This window comes from Orycteropus afer, unplaced genomic scaffold (assembly GCF_000298275.1).
Source record: "Orycteropus afer afer isolate SDZICR_OR568_19922 unplaced genomic scaffold, OryAfe1.0 scaffold00157, whole genome shotgun sequence".
Taxonomy (NCBI): domain Eukaryota; kingdom Metazoa; phylum Chordata; class Mammalia; order Tubulidentata; family Orycteropodidae; genus Orycteropus; species Orycteropus afer.
The window spans coordinates 4224635-4234491 of NW_006921744.1; positions in this window are offsets into that span (position 1 = coordinate 4224635).

A 9857-nucleotide genomic window follows, 5' to 3' on the forward strand; every position below is an offset into this window, starting at 1 on the left:
TTCTAGACCAATTGGAGAGAGGGGAAGGCCACATTTCCTGAAGAATAGAGTTGAGTTTGGGTAAACAAAAATGGGATTCTGAAAAGGCAGTTGAGGATGGATTGTACCTACAGATGAAACAAGATGTTTTGTCCCTCTCCTAACTTTCGGACTATTTATTATTGGTTCAGAGTGCACAGTCCATCTTTTCCTTGATCAGAGGGCTGATTCAAGAAGAAAACTAAAATCGAAGAAAAGATATAGAGTTCAAAACTGAGCAAGAGATGGAGAGGGATCATATCACCATAATCTATATTTGTGGTAGTTAAGATTCTGTGTCAACTTGGTTGGGCTGTGGTTTTGAGTGGCTGGGCAGTTGGAGGTAGTTATTCCTTGTAACGAGATTATAGTCACCTCTATGGTGAAATATGTTGTGAGCAGCTAAGTAATTGCCTTCTGGGTGTGGCCTCCTTCTAGTATATAAGGAGAAGCTTTGAGAAAATTCTCTGGCTTTTGGCACATTTGGCTGAGTCTTCATAATCAGTAGCCTGTTGTGTTGCCTACCAATCTTGGGATTGTTCTTGGACTTGAACTAGTAGCTTGCTGTGTTACCTGCTTATCTTGGGACTGTGCCATTTTACCTGCTGGCCTTGGGTTTGTCAGCTTCAGCAGCCAGCAGCTGCCTGAGTTAGGAGATGTTTCTACTCCAGTGGGCCTGGAATAAAAGGCAGAGCTGAGGCCCAAAGTCAAAGGGCCTTCACCAACTCCTAGAGCTGGCACTCAATTTAGACTTCTAGCCTCCTTAACTGTAGGAGAAAATATTCCTCTTTGTTAAAGCCATCCACTTGTGCTATATCTATTATCTCTCACTGCCATTGACTCAGACCCGACTCATAGCAACCCCTCCTTGGGTTTCTGAGGTGGTATCACTTTGGAAGTAGATTTCCTAACTTTCCTTCTGAGGAGTGGCTGGTGGGTTTTTACTGCCAGTCTTCTGGTTAGCAGTCAAAAGCCTTAGGCAGTGTGCCATCAGAGCTCTTATATCTGTTATAGCAGCACTAAAGAACCATGATAATACCCAAGAAAATGGACAAAATGACCTGAGCTGGGACCATCATTGCCTCTATCATTGTTAGCACTCTCAGAGCTCCACCTTTAAGTCAGGAATAAGAACCTCCCTAGATCTGTGTTACTGAGTCTTTGCCTCCACGGAGCTCTGCTCAGTACCTAGTCACATCCTAAGGTAGTACCCTTGTAAACACTGTGTTCAAGGAGCTCTGGCAAGAGCAATTTCTGTGTTGGCCTGGATAGTCTCTTAAGCACAAACACTTAAAGCAGAGAGCCTAGGTCTTCTCACTAGGATTGACTACTTACTGACTACAATGTCACACACCAGCATGTCACTTTTACTTCCAAGGGAAAAAGCATACTGCACATCAGTGAGAAATGTTAAAATATCATGTGCTAGATGTTTGATTGCTTGTGTATCTCTTTCTATATAAGAAGAGATTGAAGCCACAGATGCAACTGGGTGAAACAGAATGGTCTGGCTTCTGAAGGCTTCTGAAGGCTGTAAAATAACTGAATAAATCAAAAGCTATTGCATAGCTTCATATTGAAAGATATTTTATCCCTTTCTCATTTTCTCTAAATAATACGGTATACCAAATTGAAGTTAAAATAGTACCTTTGAATTCTAAAAGGTCTAACTTTATACTTTTAAATTTTCATTGTGTAACTCCTTCCATGAGCCTAATTATTATACACTCTCATACGATTTAAAACATTGTGCACTGCTGCAAACAATTACATCAGATGCACTGCTTTTCTTTTGTTTGTGTGTGTATACTCATTTTTTTAACAATGAAATCTCTCTTGCTCTCTTTAAAAATTTTTATTGTGATTTGGGTGAAAGTTTACAGAGCAAATTCATTTTCCATACAGTGGTTCATGCACATTTTGTCTCATGACATTGACTGCAATTCCCCACAATGTAACAGCTCTCTTCCCACTTCTTCCCTGTAGTTACCTCTTCCCTGTGTCTTTCTCTCCCATGCACTCTTGCTCCCTGAGCTGTGTCCCTGTGCATATACTACCTTTCTGTTCTGCTATGATTGATTGCTCTAAGAAGTGTATCTACCTGATGTAAATGTTCAGCCCATATGCCTATCAATTATTTGCCTGGAAGCCAAAGGAATGAATTCAATTCCAGACCTGAAGGGTAGCTAGGGGTCATAGTCTCAGACATCTCACCAGGCTCTATCAGACCAGCAAACCTGGTCTTTGTGTGTGTGTGTGTGTGTGTGTGTGTGTGTTTGAGTTTTGTTCCACTTTGTTCTCCTACTCTATCCAGGATATCCTGCACCAATCCCCCTCTGTGTGGTTGGCAGTGATAGCCAGGCATCATCTAATTCTCCTGGTCTCATGACCATATAGGCTGAGGATCATGTGGTCTACCAGTCCCTTGAACTAATTGTTTCCATGAGTCTTTGGTTTTCTTCATTCTTCTTTGCTCTGGAAAAGGAGAGACCAGTCACTCAGGTACCCTGCTTTTAATGGGATAAATCTACTCACAGGTATTAGACGGGATAAATCTACTCATAGGATTAAGATGTGAAGTTCAGATCTAGAAGTACCAACTCAGTAAGAATTCTTATTCACAAAATTTTAGTTTTATTGTCAATATCAATCAAATAATATAAAAATGAGATTAAATATTTGCAACAAAGGACTGCAGAGTAGGAAAGACATATTTAGATCTCTTTCATAAAAATAATTCATAAAAATTGGACTGACTAAGATAAGGAAGAAAGGGGAAAAAGAAGTAACAATTGTTAAATGCTTACTAGATGCAAAGGCTTCAGGAATTGACCCTTTGAGTTGTTTCAACAAACAGATTGCACACTGGAGGCACTCACTTGGCAATGCCAGAAGTTTTGGAAGATAGCTACCTGGCCAACTGAGTGGAAGAGACCCATATTTGTACCCATTCCAAAGAAAGGTGATCCCACAGAATGTGGAAATTAATGAACAATACCATTAATATCACATGCAAGTAAAATCTTGCTGAAGATAATTTAAAAAAAAACGACTGCAGCAGTATATTGACAGAGAACTTCCAGAATTACAAGCTGGATTCAGAAGAGGATGTGGAAAGAGGGATATCATTGCTGGTGTCAGACGACTCAATGCAAAGAGCACCAGAAAGATGTTTGCTTGGTTTTATTTAGCATGCAAAAGTACTCGATTGTGTGGATCATAACAAATCATGGATAACATTGAGAAGAATGGGAATTCCAGAACATAGGAGGAACCTGTACATAGACCAGGAGGCTGTCATTCGAACAAAACAAGGGGACACTGCATGGTTTAAAATCAAGAAAGGAGTATGTCAGGGTTGCAGTCTTTCACCAAACTTATTCAATCTGTATGTTGTTGTTATGTGCCATCGAGTCACCCCAGACTCACAGTGACCCCTCCTTGGGTTTTCGAGGCAGTATCACTATGGAAGTAGATTGCCCAACCTTCCTTCCGAGGAGTGGCTGGTGCATTTGAACCGCCAGCTTTCTGGTTAGCAGTCAAGTGCCTTAGGCACTACGCTACCAGAGCTCCAATCAGTATGCTGAGCAAAATATCCAAGAAGCTGGACTATATGAAGAAGCACATAGCATCAGGATAAGAGGAAGAATCATTAACAACCTGCGATACGATGATGACACAACTTTGCTTGCTGAAAGTAAGGATGATTTGAAGCACTTACTGATGAAGATTAAAGACTACAGTCTGCAGTATGGATTAAATCTCAATATAAAGAAAACAAAAATCCTCACAACTGGACCAATAAGCAGCATCACGATAAATGGAGAAAAGATTGAAGTTATCTGGGACTTTATATTATTTGGTTCTACAATCAACACCAATGGAAGCAGAAGTCAAGATATTAGATGGGGTACAGTGCTGGGCAAATTGGTTGCAAAAGACCTCTTTCAAGTGCTGAAGAGCAAAGATGTCTCCTTGAGGACTAAAGTGTGCCTGACACAAGCCATGGTATTTTCAATCACCTCATATGCACGTGAGAGCTGGACAAAGAATAAGGAAGACGAAAGAAGATTTGATGCTTTTGAGTTGTGGTGTTGGTGAAGAGTAACAAAAGTACCATGGACTGCTAAAAGAACAAAGTGCAGCTAAAATGCTCCTTGGAAGCGAGAATGGCCAGACTTTGTCTCACCTACTTTGGTCGTATTGTAAGAAGAGACCATTCCCTGGAGAAGGATATCATGCTTGGTAAAGTGGAAGGTCTCTGAAAGAGGGAAAGGCCCTCAACAGGACAGATTGATACATTGGCTACAATGATGGGCTCAGGTACAGCAGGGATCATGGAGCTGGCACAGGACTGGGCAGTGTTTCATTCTGCTGGACATAGGTTCACTGTGAGCCAGAGATGACTCCAACAGCACCTAACAACAACAGATGGACAGAGATTTAAATACTTTATTTCATTTAATTCATAGAACAATTTTGTGAAATTTTTATTATTATTATCAGTCTGAAGTTGAGGAAACTCAAGTGCAGAGGATTTCAGTAACTGGATCAAAGTGTTCTGGTGACACTGTTGTTAAAACTTTGGTCTGCTAACCGAAAAGTCTATGATTTGAACTCAGCAGGCACTACATAGGAGAAAGATGAGGTGGTCTGATTCCTGAAAGATTTACAGCCTTGGAAACCCTTTAGGACAGTTGTACTCTGTCCTATAGGGTCTGCTGTGAGTTAGAATGGACTTGAGGCAGTGGTCTTTTTTTTTCTTGGTTTGTATCAAAGTTACGTATGTAGTAGGTGAAGAAACTTGGATTCAAATACAGATGTGTATTGGTCCAAATGTCACACTCCTTCTTTTTTTTTAGGAGGGGTAGTTCATGGAGGCTAATAAAACTATTTCCTCCTGAGTTTGACCCCAAGGGAAAAATAACACAGAAGAGACAGAGAGATGGAGGGTAAACTGCTGGTTTTCTTACTTAAAAAATGACTCTTCTTCCTTCTCCCTAGCTCCCTCATTCTCTACCCTCCCTTCATCTTCCCCCTTTTCTCTCCTCCTCCTCCACTCCCATCCCTCCATCCTTTTTCTCCCTCCCCTTCCTTCCCCCTCCTCTTCTTTTCTCCTCTCCTCCCCACCCTTCTTCTCTTGTCTTTCTCTCTTCCTCCCTCCTTCCCTCCTCTTCCTCCTTTCCCTGTTTCCATTCCCTATCTCCCTCCATTCATCCTCTTTCTTCTCTCCTTCCATCTCTCTTCTTCCACTCTTCTCCCTCTCCCTCCCTCCTTTCCCTTCCACCCTCTTGTCCTTCTCTCTCTTTTTCCCTTCTTCTTCCCTTCCTTTCTTTCTTTTCCTTCTTATGCCTGTCTTTGCCTTTCTAGGAAGCTTATTTCCAACCTTGATCAGTCATTCATCTCATCCTGTTCAGCAAACTAAGTGTCTTCAGTAATTCAGTTCATGATTTAATTACTGTAGAATCAGAATGCAACTCCTTTCTCAAGGAAAATCTAAGTATTTTTTTAAAAAATTCATAAACAGAGTTTTGGATTGGTTTCATTGTTTCTAAGAGTGGGAAAGGAGGAGACTCATGCAGACAGGAGATGCTCAGAGGCACTCATGATTGTGTCTCAAAGACATTCTAACCTCTGGGGCTGGTTTGAACCTAGACTAAATTCTTTTTCTAAAATCCCTGAGATTTTGGGCTCAGGAAAGTCTACCTGAAGAGGCATTAGTTGGGAAGGAATTTGTGCTTTTTCAGTACTAGAGAAGAATAGTTTCCACTATTACGTTCTGTGTTCTAGTGTAGAATTCTTTGTTCTACCTGTGTCTTGGACCAATTTCAAGGTATGTGCCAGAGGGGTTTTATACTTTATACTTTCTTATCTCATTGGCCAGCTCTAAAGCTTTTTATAAAAGGATCTCAGGGTAGTCCTAGCAGCCAATCACACTGACATGATGGGAGTGTAGCACCTCCTCATAGCAGAACTTGAACTCTACTTTTCAGTTAAAAATTGTGCCTTCTGGTAGGAATAGATAGGAAAGAAAGAAAAAGGGAAATAGTAACCACAGGCGGAAAGTGGGAAGAGTGCTGTTTTATTGTGGGAATTGTAATCAATATCACGAAACAAAATGTGTGTGGATTGTTGAAAGGAAAATCAATTTACTCTGCAAACTTTCACTCAAATCACAATAAGTTAATTAAGAAAAGTCAGGTCTGCTGGAAGTCCTCTTGTAGATAACTATTAACTATAATTATCTCAAATAATTTATCCCTAACCATTAAACAGGGAAACAGTATATGACTTTCATTATTACATAAGCATAATGGACCAAACAAAGCTTCCTCCATTCCTTTTTTAATTTTTAAAATTTTTATTGTTATTTGGGTAAGAGTCTACATAGAATCATTTTCTATACAGTAGTTCATACACAACTTGTCTTATGATATTGACTGCACTTCCCCACGATGTAACAGATCTCTTTCCACTTCCTTCCTGTAGTTATCTCTTCCCTAGGTCGTTCTTTCCCATGCACTCCTGCACGCCCCACCCTGAGCTGTCTCCCTGTGAAAACACTGCCCTTCTGCTTTCCCACGATTAATCCCTCCAAGGAGTGTATCTACTTGATGTATATGTTCACTCCATATGCCTCTCTATTGTTTGGCTGGAAGCCACAGTAGTGAGTTTGAATCTAGACCTGAAGGGTAGCAAGGGCCTGTAGTCTCAGAGGTCTCAAGAAGCTCTATCAGACCAGTAAACCTGGTCTTTTTTTTTTTTTTTTTTTAATGATTTTTCATTTTGTTACACATTGTTTTCCCACTCTATCCAGAATCTACTGCACCAATCCCCCTCTGGGTGATAGCTGGGCACCATCTAGTTCCTTTGGTCTCATGGTTATATAGGCTGAGGATCGCATGGTCTACCAGTCTCTTAGACTAATTGTCTCCATGAGTGTTTGGTTTTCTTCATTGTTCTTTGTTCTGTATGAGGAGAGACCTCTAGATGCCTCTAGATGGCCGCTTGCAAGCTTTTAAAATCCTAGTCACTACTCATCAAAGTATGATGTGGAACAATGTTTTTATGTAGCATGTTATGCCAATGGAGCTTGATGTCCCCTGAGACCATGGTGGCAAGCTCACAGGTCCAACTACTTGTTCCTTCCAGTAGCTGGCTATGGTGAAGAAGTCACCACAACCTTGTCCCTTGTCAGCTCTACTATACTCGTAGACATACAAATACACATGTAGAAACATTGTCTGCTGTTCCTGTATATGGTTATGTGCACACTACCCCCTGCTTAGACATAACTGATCATTCAGCCTGTCCACCCATCTGTCCACCTCTAGATCAACACTTTCCATCACTGACAATGTGGTACTGTACATGCAAAAGGGATCATCTTTGTTGTCTGTACCTCCCATATACCGCTCTCTGTTTTCCTCTTCCTCAGTGCCACTGTGTTGATCACTCACATTTGTACGTTGCCCTTCCCTTCACCCAAATCAATACTTGTCTTTACTATCTAGCACTGTCCCCTCCTCTCCCCTCCAAACCCTGGTAAACAACAAAGAAAGTTTTCTTCCATATATAAAATATTCCTTGACTTTCTGTGATAGTGAACTCATAAAATATCTGTCCTTGTGTGATTGACTTATTTCAGTTAGCATAATGTCCTGCAAGTTCATCCATGTTATACATTGTTTTGCAGATTCTACATTATTCTTTAGTGTTGCATAGTATTCTATTGTGCGCATGTACCATGGTTTGGTTATTCAGTCTTCTGTTGATGGGTACCTAGGTTGTTTCCATCTTTTTGCTATTGTAAATAGTGCTGCAATGAACATGGGTATGCATATATCTGTTCTTGTCCTGGCTTTCACTTTTTTACGATATATACCTAGTAATAGGATTACTGGATCAAATGATATTTCTAAATTCCAACTTTTTAAGGACTCACCATACTGCTTTCGATAGTCGTTTTATCATTTTACAGTCCCCCCAGGAGTCTATGAGAGTCCCAATCTCTCCACATCCTCGCCAGCATTTGTTATTTTCTGTCCAACTTCACTATTAGTGCTGGAGTGAGATGGTTATCTTGTTGTTTTGATTTGCATCTCTCTGAGGGCTAATAATTGTGAGCATTTCTTCATGTCTTTGTTGGCCAACTCAATATCCTCTTTGGTGAAGTGTCTATTCATGTCTTCTGCCCATTTTTAAATTAGATATTCTGCCCATTTTTTTTTTTTTTTTTTTTTTTGGTGTTGAGGAGTTGGAATTTTCTATAAATTTTAGAGATAAGTCCCTGGTCAGATACGTTGTTGCTGAATATTGTTTTCTAATCTGCATATTCTGTTTTTACTCTTTTGGACAAGTCTTTTGAAGCACATGAAAATTTAATTTTTAGACGGTCCCAACCATCTAGTTTCTCTTCTACTGTTTGTGCATTTTGAGTTATGCTTGATAGTCTATTTATGCCATATATTAGGGCCCCTAAATTTGCCCCTATATTTTCCTTGAGGAACTTCATAGTTTTAGGTTTCAAATGGAAGTCTTTGATCCATCTGGAGTTAATTTTTGGTATGGTATGAGGTACAGATCTTGTTTCATTTTTCTGCAAATGGATCTCCAGTTTTGCCAGCACCATTTATTAAACACACATTCTCTTCCCCATTTACTGGATTTTGGCCCTTTGTACAAGATCAGCTGACCATAGGCCGATGGATCTATTTCTGGGTTCTCAATTCTATTACATTGGTCTATGTGTCTATCATTATACTAATACCAGGCAGTTTTGACTACTGTGGCTGTATAGTAGGTTTTGAGATCCAGAAGTGTGAGACCTCCTACCTTCTTCTTCTTCAATAGTGCTTTGCTTATCTGAGATCTCTTTTCTTTCCATATAAAGTTAGTGAATGTTTTTTCCATATCCTTAAAAAGATGCTGATGTGATCTGCATGGGTAATGCATTGAATGTATAGCTTGCTTTGGGTAGAATTCACAATTTTTACAATGTTCAATATTACTGTTCATGAGCATGGTATCTTCTTCCATTTATGTACATCTCTTATGGTTTCTTGAAGCAGTTTTTTATAGTTTTCTTTGTACCGGTCTTTTGTGTCCCTGGTAAGATTTATTCCCAAGTGTTTTATTTTTTGGTAGCTATTATGAATGGTATTGCTTTCTTTATTTCTTTTTCAGCAATCTCTTTGCTGTTGTAGAGGAATCCAACTGATTTTTTAATGTCCCCTCTGTTCCTATTTTGCTGAGAGTTTTGATCAGGAATGGGTGTTGGCTTTAAACAAATGCCTTTTCTGCATCAATTAATTGATATGATCATGTGGTTCTTTCCCTTTTTTTCATTTATGTGGTGCATGATGTTGATTGTTTTCCTCATGTTAAACCATCCTTGCATGCCTGATATGAACCCCACTTGGTTATAATGAATGATTTTCTTGATATGTTGTTGGAGTCTGTTGGCTAGGATTTAGTTGAAGATTTTTTTCATCTATATTCATGAGGGATATTTGTCTGTAGTTTTCCTTTTGAGTAATATCTTTGCCTGGTTTTGGTATCAAGGTTATGCTTGCTTCATAAAATGAGTTAGGGATGATTCCATCCTTTTCTATGTTTTGGAATAGTTTGAGTAAGATTGGTGTCAGTTCTTTTCTGAATGTTTGGCAGAATTCTCCATTGAAACTGTCTAGACTGGGACTTATTTTTATTGGTAATTTTTTTATGATTTGTTCAATTTCTTCTTTTGTTATGGATCTGTTCAACTTTTCCACATCAGTCTGTGTTAGTTTAGGTAAGTGGTGTGTTTCTAGAAATCTGTCCATTTCTCCCAGATTTTC